The 16639-nt window shown below is 38.0% G+C and overlaps 1 protein-coding gene and 1 long non-coding RNA gene across 5 annotated transcripts in view; one reads left to right on the plus strand and one right to left on the minus strand.

Annotated features, from left to right (window-relative positions):
- ec (ubiquitin specific peptidase echinus) overlaps nucleotides 1–16639 on the plus strand; it is an 89402-nt gene that overhangs the window by 26061 nt on the left and 46702 nt on the right. The window lies entirely within an intron of this gene.
- LOC147658276 (uncharacterized) lies at nucleotides 3277–5203 on the minus strand. The gene is made up of 2 exons (XR_015290905.1): nucleotides 4706–5203; nucleotides 3277–4557 (listed from the first exon to the last, which is right to left on the minus strand). It is a non-coding gene; the product is annotated as an uncharacterized LOC147658276 (long non-coding RNA).

Genomic DNA, 16639 nt, shown 5'->3' on the forward strand with positions numbered 1-16639 from the left:
TTTGGCCCCAAAAATACTATAATAAGAGAGATCATACTCTTGTCGTTCGTTCCTGGTCAACAACTCTGGTTGAGTTTCTAGAAGGATCTTGGACCGATTGTTGTCTCCGTGCCGACGAGAATTCTCGAGATTAATTGTCGATATGGATGTAACTTTTTTTTCTTTTTTTTTTCCAGAAGTAGAAAGTGTTTATAGATTCGACAAGGTTTCTGTTGTTCACGTGCTCGAGAATTATAGCGATTGGTTTACGAGAGGAGAATGCTGTTTGCTGACTGGTTAACTTTCAGGGCTTTCGCGAGTTCTCTTGCGACAATGGCTATTGTCTCGCTGCTAGAAGTATTTCTATCTTAATTTATCGATGATTAGTAAGAAAATGTAATTAATTAAATCGAAGAATTTATATAATTATTGTTAGAAAGAGCATTTTTTCTTGAAACATTTTTTCTTCAAATCCTTCTTACATTCAAACAACGAAATACGTATATTTCGCTTTTTATATTGAAAGGTGAATATTAAAAATAAAAATCAAGTTTTCAAGAAATAAAAATTATCTCCAACGTGATAGATATCAAACACAAATTACACTCAACTCAGTTAAATCAATTTACGCTAAAGCTGAAATTAAACGGTCACACGTGAAGGAAAAAAAGACTTCTCAGAAAGCAATCTCGGTAACAATACGTTTATCAAACAGTCCATCAACGAGACGTCGTCGTCGTCGTCATCATCATCATCATCTTTGTCGAAGAAATAGGAAACTTCAACATGGAATACAATTGTTTCTCATAGTAGCGATGCCACTTTAATGCCTCTCTGTGTGCGCGTGGCGTTCACTTTTTCATTCGTGACACGGGACAAAGGAGTTACTTACCACACCCTGTCCGCGTGCACGTTTTACGCTTAAAACGCTTGTATTCACGTGTCACGTAAAAGCCAAGAGTATCGGGTACGCGTGCCTCATGTCGAATGCCGATAGCTAATACCGCGATCGTTTTATTAGATTAGAAACCTTCGTCGTTCCTTCGTTGTGTATTCGCGCCTGTGTTTACTCGCCATTCATCCCCCGCGCCTTGAAAATTAATCTGTCTCATAACAAGCTCGTGAACTCGTTCCCCGTTGATCGATGGGTGATTCGAACGTGATTGGATACCTCTCACTGCTCTCTAAATCGAACGTAAATTAATCGTTTAGTTGATAATTGTTTATTTGGGAAGTTTGCCTGTTTTTTCGTAGCACCTGTTTAAATGAAAAGATTCTTCTTTCTCTTTTTTTTTTTTTTTTTTGATTTTGAATAAATAATTCGAAGCCTCGTTTAATTATTTGTGCATTGATCCAGATACAGAGAGTGTATCTTTGTCAATTTTGAAAATACAATAATGAAATTTATTATTTCTGTGTTGTAATTTTTTGTTTGCAGGAGTCGGTTTGATTCGATAGATTTGAAGGAATAATTTCGTATGTGATATAAAAATAATTTTAATATTTACTTATCGTATATTTCTAATTATTGCACAGCTCATCTCGTTCAATCAGATCATTCACCAGCAGGTTTGATTCAATTTCGACTTTAATTTAGTTTGCTTGAAGCATGGCTGCTTTCACATTCGATAGCTATTCATCAAATCGCCACGGGACAATACACTTTTGTTCATTTCTGTAGGCACAAGCGAATTTCATCAAATTCATCTTGTTTTAAGATCAGATACACTGTAACATATCGATCTCTCTTTCATTAACCTCGTTTAATTTATTTCGTTCATCTTAAATTTTTTAATAATTTCCAAAAATTTTAAAGAAATTTTAAATTACATATTTATTAATTATTAAAAAAAAAAAAAATCATTGCAAAGTTTTATACTTACGAGCTTCCAAAAACTAATCAAGACGTGTAACAATACATAAATTTAACAGCTTCTCAAAAGATTTTTCTGAGAAAGCAAATACTCTAATTGTTTCAAGTATCAATCCGTTCCACGGCACTACGCAATTTTTCAATTTTATTCCAATTTTACAGCGACGACTTCTCGGTTCCTTCTTGTATTATTAATGCTTTCCAATTTCGCCCGCCAGTGAACGATGAAATTAAACAATCGCGGCCTGTATCTGTTAGGGCAGCGGCCGATAAATGGTAATTTTTATCGGTGCGATTTAATCGGCCCATAAATTAGCAACGTGGATTAATGAAACCCAGGAGTGTATCGTTCGAGGGTTTCGTTCGTCGAAAATGTTTCATTAGCCATACCGAACTAACGAACGAATTTAATGATATAAAACTTGTTTTCGGCTCCGCTGTAATGGCACCTTAGCTGGCTAACGGTCCATCGACCAGTTTCATCGTCGATAAATGTTTGAACGTTCCTCGTTATCGTGAAGCAAAGCCATATCGCGCATAAATTATGTTTTAGGCAACATCTCGTTCACGTATATCTTTATGTTTCTGTTCCCACGTATCTTTGTTTCCAATTTCTTTTTTTGAAATATAAAAATATGTTTTATTATGGACATTAGATTATCGTAAGATGAGTAAAACTAGAACGAAATAAATTGATAAATAATTTAATATAATTTAAAAAAAGAAGAAGGAATATCGTGTGGCATTTTTAATTTGATTTTTGTTGATTTCAATAAAAAAATATTTAATCAGGAGAAAAGATTCTTGGATATTTCGAGTGTATTTTATTTAGTTTTTTAATTTTTTAAATTTTATACATAAAATGTAAAATAATTATCGTTGGATGTAGCCGATTTCTTAATAAATTTAAAATAAATCAATGTGACTCGAAGATGGAACAACGACCCAGTTTTTGGATAATTGGAAATGATTGGGAAAGGATAGTTAATTGTTTTTTTTTTTTTTTAACCCTTCTTCCCTCATTCCCATTCTATTGGATTTTTCATTAATTGGAGACACTTTTCATCGTCGCTGAGGAACCATGTCTATACAATTTTAACGAAGAGTTTAAAACGAGTCGAACGAGTGGAAATTAAAAGTCTGAAAATAATTAAAACCTTTCTCATCGTTTCACGATGATTGATAAGGAAGAAAACAAAAAAAAAAAAAAAAAAAAAGAAAATTGTACTCGAAGTTTAAGACTATTTATTAAGACAGTGATTCATGGTAAATTTTAAAAGTGTAATTGATAATGAAGCTACACCCCTTTATAGATAATAGAAGATTGACTATATGAATGTATCCGCATGTGTTTCTTTGCAGTGTAACGATTGACGTCTGGTTTCCATTAGCACGAAAGTTAATGACCCTTCGAATCAGAACCATTTTGATTAATCATACGTTTATTTTAGTAACTAAAATTCATGAAGTAATTAATTCAAACAATGAGTGTACAATTTTCCTTGATGAACAAAACAGTTTTAAAGAAACGATTGAGCAAATTAAAACATATCTTTAATAATTTGAATTTATAATATGATATAAAATAATGAGGAATGACTTTTTAAATCTATATTATATTCTTTCAGAAATAAGCATATTTATCACAATTTAAAACTCCATTGAACCAAGAAAACTCACAACAATTATATTTGCGTAAATTTACGAACGAAACTTCTACTTTTATATCAACACGCAAAATGAAATTAAAAATTGTATCATCAAAAGCAATTCAAAAACTATTTCATCAAAGTCACTTCTTTTTATCCCGAGATCTCGAACAGATTACCGAGAATAGGCCCACGATTCAGCGACTTACGTTTATTTCTGAAAATGCATACGTTTCTCCAATATAATTTAAAATGCTATCACGTATATTTATATACATATGTTTCATTTAATCATTTCTTTAGATAAAAATCTGCAATCTAATGATTTGTTAATCGTTTTAAGCATTTTCGCGATGAATTGGAAACCAATGTACAGATTTGAAATTATTCATCGTTGAACACGAATAAATGAATCATATCGAACAATATTCGATCAATTTCTTGTGTTTCACGAAATAAGTCCATTTTTTTATCTCATTGTACTCTGACTACAATTTTATCATCCACACGTTCCGCTAACGTGCCTGCTAACTTTTATAAACTGAATTGTGTGAATTGTAGTCGAACAAAGGGGAAAGAAAGAAACCGTCGTGGACACGTTTCGACGAACGGAAATAAGGAAGAGTATAGAGTATTGCTTTATCGCCAGTTAAAGCGTTATCTGTCGACTTGTACCGGTTAATGGAGCTAGGTTTTGTATTATCTGGCGCGACACAACATCGCGATGCTCGCGTATTTCCCGCGACGAGATAACGTTTCGTCGACGAGGCTGGGAGAGCAAAAGAGCTTTGGAAGATTTCCAACGGCGGAGATTAGGTAACGCGTTACTTTACCTTAATCTCCGCTCGTGCTCTCAACATTCATTTTTAAAGACACTCGAGAACTGAAAAGAGTCGGTCGAGATATTATTTCTTTCCCCTTTCGGCCAACGAGAACCGATTATAATTCCTCGCTGTATAATGTCGTTATGCTGAAAGGTAAAAGGCATTAGAATCATCGAAGAGATAAATACGCGCTAATCGAGGATTTGGAATTAATTGCGTGGATCCTGTGAAACTGAAACAAACGAAAGAAATCTATTTTTATAGAAATTGGAGAGACGAAAATGATATTACCTTCGGCAAATATAAGTTATGTTATATAAAAATAACCGAGTAAACAAAATGCAAAATTCACACACTGTCAAGTCAATTTTTATTCTCACGTTTATTTGTCCACTCCATTCGGTTGAAAATTAAACGGACACACAAGCTTTTCGACACCGCATCCCACCTAAAACAAACAAACCGATTATTTCTTCCCTTTTCACACATTATCGCTCTTACCGTGCGAACGCCATCTAAAAAAAAAAAAAAAAAAAAAAAACAGACAGAAAGATAAAGAAGACTGGTTCGAAGGATCGAGTTGGCGAATTCGATTCGATCCTCAAGGTTCAAGGTTGCTTCCTCTCGGGTCGTCTCTCGATTCGAACCAAGGATTCCGTTCTCGTCGCGATTTTCCTATCGATACCCCCACCACCTCTCTTGGAAATCTGGTGTATAACGCGCTGAGGAGAGGGTGTCGAGTTTGTGGCACGGTCTACTCGTAATTAGCGCCGGCAGATGAATCAGTTTCCTATTATAATTAGCCGCTCGCCGGAAAGGACGAAGTGGGTACACCCTTTTACACCTGTTCACAGTCTCGTCTTCTGGGTGTTATTGACACTGTCGCTCCCATCGCATGCCGCACAATGCACCTTCCCTCCCTGTGTCGACACCTCGAGGGCCCGAGTTGAATTAAACACGTTTCTCACCTGTGCTTTGTTCAATCACGATTTCGGTTTTTTTCTTTCTCTACGAATTGTAGTTTTTGCATTCGTTGGAAAGATAATATACACCGTGCATATGATATGGATTCATGCTCCATGATCTTGGAATAATTATTGTTTTTTTTAGTTTGAATTTTATGTTTGATAAAAATTGTTAATAATATCTTAACATTTTATAATTTTACGTGTGTGTAAAATGTGAAATTATTATTGGTTAATGATTCTGTTCTAACCAGATGCTTTAACCAGGTGCAAATTTTTGGTGGAGACTTGTTAAGTGAAGGAATTGTTTTCGAATGGGTGTAAAGTAATTGATAATATTGAAGGTCAGAAAGATTGTTGGAATAAAATACTCCTCGATATAGTTTTCTTTGAAATAAAAAAAAAAATTATCTTATTTATGACTATGTAGGCAATTTCAGTCAATATTGAAAAATAGTAGAATATTTCATTCTCATTTTATCAAGATACATTCCTTTATTTTTTTTGCAATTTAATTTTGGATTAAAATATCGTACGCCTTTGCTTTAATAGAATTTGAATGCAAAAGTTGGTCGAAGTTTGGGATTAAAATGGCGGGTGCAGGCGAAACAGGAAAGAATCGTTTTGCTTCGCGTAAACGAGCATGCTCTCGTTTAAATGAAGCTCTTGTGTCTCGTTAGTGAAGCAATCGTCTCTGTCGCACGGTGTATTCACAATGCACTTTTCTTCCGTTTGTCACGAATGCTTCGTCGGCTGTTTTGTATGTAGCTTCGCGTTTTTAAGCTGGACGATCATCGAGAAGCGTCTTCCTGCATTTCCTTTGTTAAAGGATTAAAAATAAAATGATTAAAAAAAATTGTTGTAACTAAAGATATCCATCGTGACAAATTTTTCACGCATCTATTTCTACGATAGAAATCGTATAAACGTAAAATTTCAATATTAAATCGTGACTCATTCACGATTGAAAACGGAGATGATCTATTTTCATTTTGTAACCAATCCCACGCAATCCTGTGATTTCAACAGTTCGATTAAATCCTACGCTTCCTGCTCGAATCACCATTTCGAGGACACGCCGATTTTATGACAAATTTATTCGAACATCGAAATTTGTAACGGTTAATCGATTCGAGTGGCCGGCAAATATCTTTCAAACGATTTTCCAACTCACGTGCTCGTTTCAAAAAAAACAAAAGCTGACATCCATCTGGTGGCACGTGGTCGATACGCACCTGACCCGATCTTCCTTCAGAATTTGGCTGCACGAACGATTGGCGAAACATCGGTATAGCGTACCTTTTCTACGAAACATCTGCTTAGTTGTAGATGCAGATGCACATTGCTCGTTGGACAGTGAGATCCAAGGATGATCTGATTGCATTTTTTAGAATAGTGCCATCTGTGCATTTCCAGCACGCCCACTCGTTATTATGTAAACGAGGTCAATTTTACATTCATTGTGAATTCTGTTCCATGTAAATTATCGTCCTTTGTTTCTTTGTATTTATTCTTGATTCTATATTGCATTGAATATTTGTTCTTTCTATTCCACGCTAATTCATTGTATAAGCTGAGGATTTTATTTTGTATCGTATCTACAATTATCGCATTGTCTCTAATCGTAATCCTGTTGAATATAGTTAACTGTTATAAATATTAAAATAATTGGTAAAATGCTTCTTTCTTCTAGGAAATATCGCACATACAAACGTACAAAGTTTCCATCTTTCTTCAAATAGTAAGGTATACCTCACAAGACTTTTTGCACAACCCCACGATTCACGAAAATTCGCTCGAATTGCCTGAAAAACCACTTTGTACTAATAACCCATTGCGATGGAGGAGGAAAATCTGTATGCCTGGTGGTCGCAACGAACGACGAATCAGTGAGCGTCGGGGTCGTTCGCGTCGCAAATCGCTGGCCCATGAATCCGGGTCTCGTTTCGGTGACAATAGCCGAAGAAGAAGAAGCTACGTTTCTGTCGACCCCTCGCCACCGACCCCGAGGAAAAAAGAAAACTCGTGCATCGTTAATAGCGGATGGGACCTGCTGTAATGTACGCGATTCGGCCTCTTAGGGCAGCAGGTGTCTGGGAATTACTTCTCTGACTCATCGCCAGGTGATGTCTACCGCGGTGCAAAGCAAGGAACCGGAAGCTCTCGCGCAGAAGGCGGACCGTTCCTTTTCCAGACGTGGGGAGTGATGTACTCTTTTCGATTCTTAGATTAGATTCGCCTTTTATCTGTAAAATCGAAGAGAGTAGTAGATTAGTTGAACAAAGATTCGTTACTTTTTTTTTGTAATCGAAAGAGGTGGATATTTTTAGAAAAATTAATGCACAAATGCTAGAAGTTTTAAGTTTGGAAGTTAATTATTTTTTTGATGAATAATTCAGAGTCTTGGTTCTATTTTTTATAATTCCTTAACTTCTGTTTTCATAGTAATACCTTATACGAACACCTTATCTTGAACAAATTATACTCCAAAACTTCGATTTAGATTATCATTCACCGGGTATCCATAACATTATAAATTCTCAGAATGATATTTTTCCACGTTCGATACGTGAAACAATAAAGCTTAAGGGGCTCGATCGCGCAACTCGGCTGCCCACTCGAGGTTAAGAACACTGAAAAGAAAGAAAATAAGGTGAGGGCAGAGAAGAAGCATCGGTCTCGGAAGAAGAGGAGGAGGAAGAGGGGGAGGCGGAAGAGTTGAAAGAGGAATATACGCACAAGTGGTGGAAAAGGGGCTAGGACGGCGTTGTTCTCGAAAGGAGCGAGGGAGAAGAAGAAGAAGAAGAAGAAGAAGAGGAGGAATAACCCGTGGCTTCGAACCACGTGTGGGAAAAGTCCGCGATGCGAGACTGAGAAACGCGTGCGTTCGATCGTGAATTCGCACGTGCGTCCATGTGTGCCCGCCTACACCCACGCGAGTCGCATGCGTATCGATTCTATATCGTTTTCCTTTCCATGGCCTCGACATGGTGTCGCCTGTGAACGTGATCATTCCCCATCAATTTTTCCAATCGACTTGAGCCGCGATTTCCTCTTCGAATCTTCTTTCCATGCATATATTCCATGCAAGATTTTTTAGAGTAAAAGAAATCTTCTGACTTTTCTTTCTTCATCCGATAGATATACGTATCTTGCATTTTATATTCTCTTCGATTTATATCATTGCACGAAAGGATATTGCTATATTCGCGTTACAAATATCTCTGTTATGAATGTTTCTGAATTGATATTTAACGCAATACCGATTATAAATATGAAATACTCGGGTATGAATTAAAATTTGATTGGATGGAATCAATATCGAGTTGATATTAATTTATCGATTCGTCCAACAACTTGCTCGAGATTAATCCTTCGGCACGGATTCGATTCCAACGAATTTCACTTCCCTCCACCGCTATGTGTATCGTCTAATGTTCTCACGGATGGTCCATTCGCACACCGTGCCTCTCCATCCAAGCCATCCCGTAGAAAATTCCAAGTTCACGCTTCGCGTGTCGGTATTATCCTTTCATGGCGGCAGAAGGATATCGTCTTCTCGCTTCGGTAACGCGATATCCCGAGCCATCCTTCTTCGAACTCCTCTGAATTTTCTAGGTCGCGGATCACGCAACACTTGCCGCGTTAATTCGAATGCTCTCTGCACGTCTTCCTATCTTTCTCCTATTCGATCTCCATCTAGTGAAATCTAACGCCCTGCTCGACGCTTCGACGACTCCTCGAACGTTGTTCGTGTTTCGTTTTTAGCGGACCAGAACTCTTGTCTCACTGATCTCACGTTCTTGGGAACATCGATCGACGATCCCAATACTGTCGTGTAATCGAGAGTATGCATAGATCCTCTTCCTTTTTGTCTTTTCCTTCAGGTGTAAGAGAGCTTCGTTTATTTTTAGCGCGAAACAATTTGCAATTTATTTAATTAATGCTTCCTTATAGGCGGTTTCTTCTTGCCTCCAGTGTTTTTACGTAATTAATAATCGATAATTGATTTTTCTCTCCGTTCCTGTTCCTGGTAACTCGAAGCTGTGAATGCAGGAAGTCGAGAATTGATGATGTTAAATCAGGAAGATACGAAACGATTTTTTAATTTTTCTTTCTCATTTCATTTCCTTTGAAAGGATGGATATTTTTGAATCGCAAGTTTTTTATCCTAATTTAGCAACGTACGTAATTTAATTATATTTATGATGCACAGCTAGTATGTCATACTGCAGTTACCTAGAGACTGGTTGCATGGTTTAATTCGCTGCTTGAAATAATTGAAGGATTATTTACTTGAGTTGTTTGAGTTAACAGGCCGTGTAAACGCAGCGACAAAGTATTTTAATTGCTTGCAAAAAAAGCTTAATTGCGATTATTTTCACTCGAACACATAGCTGCTGTTATGACAAAATTAAATTGAAATCGATACGTTTACGAAATATATAAAAAAATATCTAGAGCAGTGAAGAGATCATTTTCATTTTCAAGCTCCAACACCTCTAATCTAATCTCATCATCGCCAGCTACATCAATCCTCTCTTCCTCTCCATAAATTAACCAAACGTGTAATTTCATCAATCCAATTTGATCGATCCTCGTCATCGTGTGGTCGTAGCGGAACGAATAGAAAGGTTAATGCGCTCGAAACCCGTTTCGTTCGGCCTAGTTTGAAACGTATGCAAGTAACAAACATTTCTCCATTGTGCGATCCTCGACCCTAAAAAGAAGTCGAAACGTGTCGAGGTCAGAGCACGCGTTTCCAACCAACAAGATTCTGTTCCAACCGATAAATATTAACCTCTTCCCATTATTTCTACGCACAGTAGTTGTTGATCGTGACTCGAGGAAAGCAAGTTTCTCGAAAAGAGAAATGCATCTATTTCGAACCAACAAGGTTGTTTCTTTATTATACATTGGACAGGTATAATTATTATACACACGAGTTTATATATCACTGTGTCCACGATCATTCGATTATCAGAAGCAGTTAGCGGATCTTCGTCCGCTTGTGAGACGAATCGAGTCACGTTTTACAGGAATTGCGTCTCGATCCGGAGAAACTGGATCGTTCTGCTTCGTACGTAGAGAGCCGAAGATCTTTGGAAACGTGCGCCGAGTTCGCCGAATGTAGTGTCTCTTAACGTGTGGAATACTCCTGTTCTTAAGATTGGAAAAGATTATATTGTATATATGAAATGTATTACTTGAGATGGAAATAATTAAAAGACGGTTTTTATTAAGATAAATTCAGAAGTTGAAATATTTTCTTTTTAATATTTTCTATGTTTGCAAAATCAATGCAAAATCAAAATTATGGAAAAAAGATTGACGTTAAAAGATGATTTTCATTAAGATATTCAGAAGTTGAAATATTTTCTTTTTATTTTCTATGTTTATGTGTAAAAGACGACTTTTATTAAGATATTCACAAGTCGAAATATTTTCTTTCTAATATTTCCTATGTTTGTATGAAAAAATCAAAATTATGGAAAGAAAGTTGAAAGGCGATTTTTATTAAGATATTCACAAGTTGAAATATTTTCTTTCTACCTCCTATATTTCTATGAAAGATTCGTTATCAAAATTATGGAAAGAAGCAAAAAATTCCTCCAACTAAGTGTACATCCACCGAGGGAAGCCATTTCGAATTCCGCGCTTTTTCTTGCTTCCTCAACACACGACGTTCGACGAATTTAATTTTTGCGACGAAGGGATTAGCTTTTTGGTGGAGATGGAAAGAACGAGTGTTACAATTTCGCGCGGAATTTCCATGGCGAGCCGGGTGCACCGTGGGTGCGGTCGCGTGTTAGAGGAGTCGAGTGGAAATGAGAAAAAGAGAAAAATGGCGCAACCAGTAGTTAGTCGGTGCTTGATAGGCGCAGCACGGCTCTCCCTTGCGGTTCTTCTTGTTTCACGGCCGTTCGACGCATTCCTCCAAGATTCGAGACCAACATCCACATGCTTCTCTCGCACACACTCCTCGATACGATGCGCGTTTCAATTTTCTCGTTTTTCGCGGATTCCATCCACGACCGGAAATTTCTCCGGTTTGCGAAACTCTATCGATTCGTTTCTTCCTCTCGTAGTGGAACTCCAGCTTGAGAATTCGATTAAATTAATAATTTCCGAGAAATAATTTCTTCTCCGCTCTAAGGGATGCGTTTATAAGGGTATTAAGGAGATAATGAATCCGGTTGAATCGAGTTCCCCTGTAATGTAACGTGTATTTTCAACATTGTATGCGATAACAGTTGGATAACTTTGATACAAAATATTTCTCGATCTTGTTCCAATGATTGTGGATAATACAGAAAATATACAGAATCATCCGTTAAAAAAACGATCTTAAACAAACGATCCTATCCCCGATTTCTCGACTCTCATCTTTGCCAAGAACGTTCTTCCATCGAAATCATCGCCTCTGCGAGACGAACGAATTTGTCTTTCAGCGAGAATCTACACGGATATTCCTCGAGAATTTGCAAGAATCCGGGATAGGTTGAAAAACGTTTCGAGGGAAGAAACGGCCGTGAAACGGAGGAAACTTTCGAATTAAACGGATCCTACGAAGAAACGGCTGGACACCGCGCCATTATCTCAGCGGTTTACGAGCTTGGACGGTGCTAAAAAATCTGGCGTCCCTCGGCCAGAAACGGCGAACGAGGGATCGTTGGCACGAGCTAACTGGCGCAAGAACGATCCAAACCGTTGTCATTAACCGTGGCACGTTTCGCGGCCGGAAAACATCGAACAGACATCTGTAATATCCACCGAGTTCCGCTCTGACGCGGAGAATTTTCGTTTTTCCTCGAGCATCATAGCCGATCTTCCAAGAAGATTTCGAGTAATTATTACCTGAGATCTGTTAGGAAGCTTCAACTGTGATTTCTTCTTTCTCTCTCTCTCTCTCTCTCTCTAAGATTTGGTTACAGAGAATTGGAACACGTAATTGATTACTTCCGATTTTACAAGAGATCGAGCAAAGTTTGAACGAAAGCGAGTCGATACACGATAATTGGAACATGTCGAATCTTCATTCTCAATACTTAATTAGCTTCCCTTCTTTGCCCACTTTTTCCATTTCAAATTAGTCGCGTGACCCTAATCAACCACTCCACCTCATCGTGTCGTCACGATCCCAATTACGATGGAAAACATCGAGATGAATTTCTGAACGAGGGGGCTTATCTCACGCCAATAAGAAACGGCCCTTGCTCGCATTTTTCAAAAAGAATCACTTCTCAAAACAGTGCGTGAGAATAGGAAGGCGTACTTACAATACAATACAAACTCTCCCCCCCGCGAACGAGCAGTTTCTCGAAATAGTTAAAACCTTTTTCCCTCCCCGATCTCGTGGTCGAAGGGGAGACCTCGCGTCTCTCATTATCGCGAGATAAAGAAAATAAAAGCGCGAAGAACGGAAGCGGTCGAAATCTTGTAGACGCGTGGAGCACGATCTGTTGGCAAACGTGGGCGTGCAGGGAACGCACAATCGACACGAACACAAAGTGAGACACCACCGCTGTGTTTAATGTTTCTGTTTCGTGGGAAAGAGCCGGGGCTGAGAGAATCCTTTACCGGGTGAATTAACAGGCTGACGGAGTAATCATCGTTGTAATTTCGTTTCGTTCGGGCTCTCTCACGGCCCGGCGACGTATCTCCTCGCCAATTTCGACCATTTATAAGTAAGCAAATGTCTTATCGTTGTTATCTTATCATCGTGTCTTGGCATTGTTCGTCACCAAAAAATAGGACCCTCAATTTTTGATAGTTTTCCACGCGATGATGAAGCGAAGAATTTCATGCGATTGTATTTTTGCGTCGTTTCGAAGAATGAAAGAACGTTGCTTTCCTTCCGTGATCTTCAAAAGAGATAAAAGAGGAAAAAGGAATAGATAGATTTTGCATCGAATAGGAATCTTCTTCGATCGAGTCTCGTTTCGTTTAATTATTTCGCAAATTTTCGAAACGAAAGAGAAAAAAAGGAAAACTTGGCGGATCTTCAATCACATCTCGAAATAAATCTTATTACCCAGGCCTAACTTAAGATCCATTCGAGCAACCATAATCGTCGAGCATCGTCCCACGCGAACCATTTCATACGCTTTGCAAGCACTCTGGCAAACGATGTTTCCAATTAGCAGAGACGGTGGTACGCGGACCCAGGGGACCCAGTTTAAGCCCATCAACGGTGAAATTAAATCGCAATTAGGCGGCGGGGGCGGAGGCGCCGATTCATGCAAAACGCGGAAAGTTCATTTCTAGCCTCGGGTTTGACGACCGAAACTCGGCCTGTTGTTTCTCATACCGGTTGCTCACGTGTGGAAACACGCGATTATAAATTAATCGTGGCCAAGAATAACGAGCCCCTGCCACGGACACGGTAGCTGCGTCACGTGGGAGTCGGCGTCTCGAAGAAGTCTGGCGCCTCTGGGTCGATCTTCGATCGCAATATGATCGTGCATGTGGAACACAACGCGTTCGTACGATTCGAGGATGAGGCGACAGCTATCTCGTGGCTTTTGTGTTTTTCAATTCGCAATTCGTTTGTGCGCTCTGTGTGCTATTAGAGACGTGAGATCGCGAAAACGCCATGTCACGCTCTCTGGCGAGAGATTAATTCCCTTTGTATAATACGCTTGTGAATTTAACCTCGTTTAACCCTTTGAGAATTGCAATAATATATTCTTAATATTTGTGATCCCTGTGATCTTCGATCATTCTTTTAATGAATGGTTTTGTGGAAGTCTGCATTTGTTCTGTATTGTAGAGATACTCGTAGGTAGGATGATTCTGGATAAAATATTCTCATAATTTTTGTCGACGGTTTCGAAAGTGAGATGGTCGTGAAAGTTGGAAATGATTTTATCGAGGTCACTCATCGTTATATGGGAATGATTCCGAGTTTGAGATTAATCGTATTTCTAATTGCTTTGTATTTAAGAATGGGAGAAAATATATATAATAAACGTTTGGTTGCATATATGGGTTCTTAGGTCACGGAGAATGCACGGGTGCACAGTCTATGGAGTCTATATATGGGTCCATAGTCGTAAAAGGGGTGACACGCTAACGCGTTTCTCTCTAGCGAGGTGACAGGAGCTAGATTGAGACTAGGTCTTGGGCAATACGTTTTTAATGGAAGTAACAATGGATGGAGAGATAGAAAGATATTTAATTGATAATGGTGTTAAGCTTCAAATTGATAAATTGTATTCTAAAATTAAACATTGTGAAATTAAGTAACCTACTTCGAGTTCTAAGCTATTCTAAACTCTACTCTACTTGAAAATTAACTAAAGAGTTAAATCATTGAGATATGTTGAAGATTTTTCTCGTTATATCTCTCCAACATCATTGAAAAATTTTTGAAACGATTGTATATACAAGCTATGTATAAATAAAAATTAGCATTTATCGAAATTAAAAATTCTTTCCTTCGATTGAAATAATGCTTGAACAATTATCGTTGAACCCGAGAATTAGAGAATCATGTAAATTGCAGTCGTTTGATCGTAAGTAGAGCATCTGAACAATTAAATGATAATTAAACAGAGGGGGGGAGGGAAAAAGCGAGGATAATCATAGCCTCTCCAGATTATGTTAATATATGTTGCGTATACGAAGCGCCAGATCTCACGTTGTTCAACAACCCCGGCTCATAGTAAACAAATTTATCTATGCTAAAACTTTACTACACGCCAGACGTACACAACACGTTCTCAAGAGCCTCTGTTCCAACGATAACGTGATGAATGAAGAAAAAAAAAAAAAAAAAAAAAAAAAACAAGACACGTTTTCAATTTTTTCACGCAAAAAGATCCGACATTTAGATAATGATGAAAAATAATTAATTGATATGATCAACAAATGAGAATATTAAATTCAACCCACAATAATAAAGTAACTCGATCAAGTTAAAATCTTAACACGAATACAATTTTACAAAAGATCCCCTCAAAAAAATTTTCAAAAATGCCAAAAAGTAATAAATTCGCGTATTTCTTCTTGGCTTCAAAATTGGCCAAACGAAACAAATAAAAATCGAATCGGAGCGAATAAACGAGAGGGGACGAGTATCACGTATAAACACACGAACCCACTGGTCCCACGTGGTTCAGCGAGCGTGACCACGTGGCGAGCAATAGTATAGTAAAGTGGCCGTAAGATAGGAACGATGTCGGCTGAATGGGAAGACGCGAAAGGGGCGAAAAGCGGAGGAGGGTACGAGTTGAACCGGAAGCCGCCACCGGAACAGCTTCTAAGTTCGCATGACCGACGTTCACCGTGCTTGGAGGTCACGATAATTTTCTTGCGTCTTTCTATGCTCGCAAGAAAGGATAAAAAAGAAGGGAGGAGAAAAAAATGCTTTGACCTTTTTTGAACTGCTATTCGCTCGTGGCAATTGGCCAAGGAGGAATTCGTGTCATTTCGTAAAATTTGATTCAATTAAAATTCCTTTTCTCTTTTCTTTCATCTATTATCCAATAACTTTAAATTTACAAAAGAAATATATATTATCTGTCACTTTCATCTGATGCTTGAATTTAATTGGAGATAAAAAGAAGACCTTGAAGCTTCTTCGAAAATGCCAGACACGAACAATTGAACGTTATGCTCGAAGAGCTATACTTTCCTTCGGCTCTCTCTAAAGCAGACATAAAGGATTTCCGACGGTGGCCAAAGAGTCGATTTTTACGCCTTTGTCTTTTCCAGTGACCGAGCGCGCACCACCCCGTGAGAACACACCCTCTAGGAATCGAAGATTCCGCGAGCAATGGCCCATGAAAAGTTATACGCTACGCGCATATCTATCGGAAGCGCGACGAATTAATTCAGGTGTGTTTCATCGAGCGTTGAAAGGTTATGAAGAGACTGAAAGGCCTTCCTTTTCAAGCTTGCCATTACTACATAATTTCCTAAAGGTCTCTAAATGCTTGTAACACGTTGAACTTGTAGCTTATTTTTCGATATCATAGATTCATAGATCATTAGATTATTTTAATTTAAATTTTAAATTTAAGACGAGTTTATTATTTCTTAATTAGCCTCTGTGAGCAAAGATATTTTATATGCGAATGTAAAAAATTTGGAGGAAAGAAATACAAAGATGAAATTTCTACAATTATTTGTTGTAAATTATTGAAACTAGTGTGTTATTATTTGAGATGTTAAAAATGCGTGTATGAATAAGTAGGTTAAATGGAATCGTACGAAAGAAAGCGGAAGAATACGATTTAAACGTTCGATGGAGTTGCGACAGGGTTGAGCACGAAGTTTTGTAATCATCGCTAGAGGGTATATTCGATTCGATTCGATGGAGAGATTTCGCTCATTCATATATAC

Source organism: Apis florea, unplaced genomic scaffold, assembly GCF_048593485.1.
Source record: "Apis florea isolate Af1SG1 unplaced genomic scaffold, ASM4859348v1 contig_2293_pilon, whole genome shotgun sequence".
Taxonomy (NCBI): Eukaryota; Metazoa; Arthropoda; class Insecta; order Hymenoptera; family Apidae; genus Apis; species Apis florea.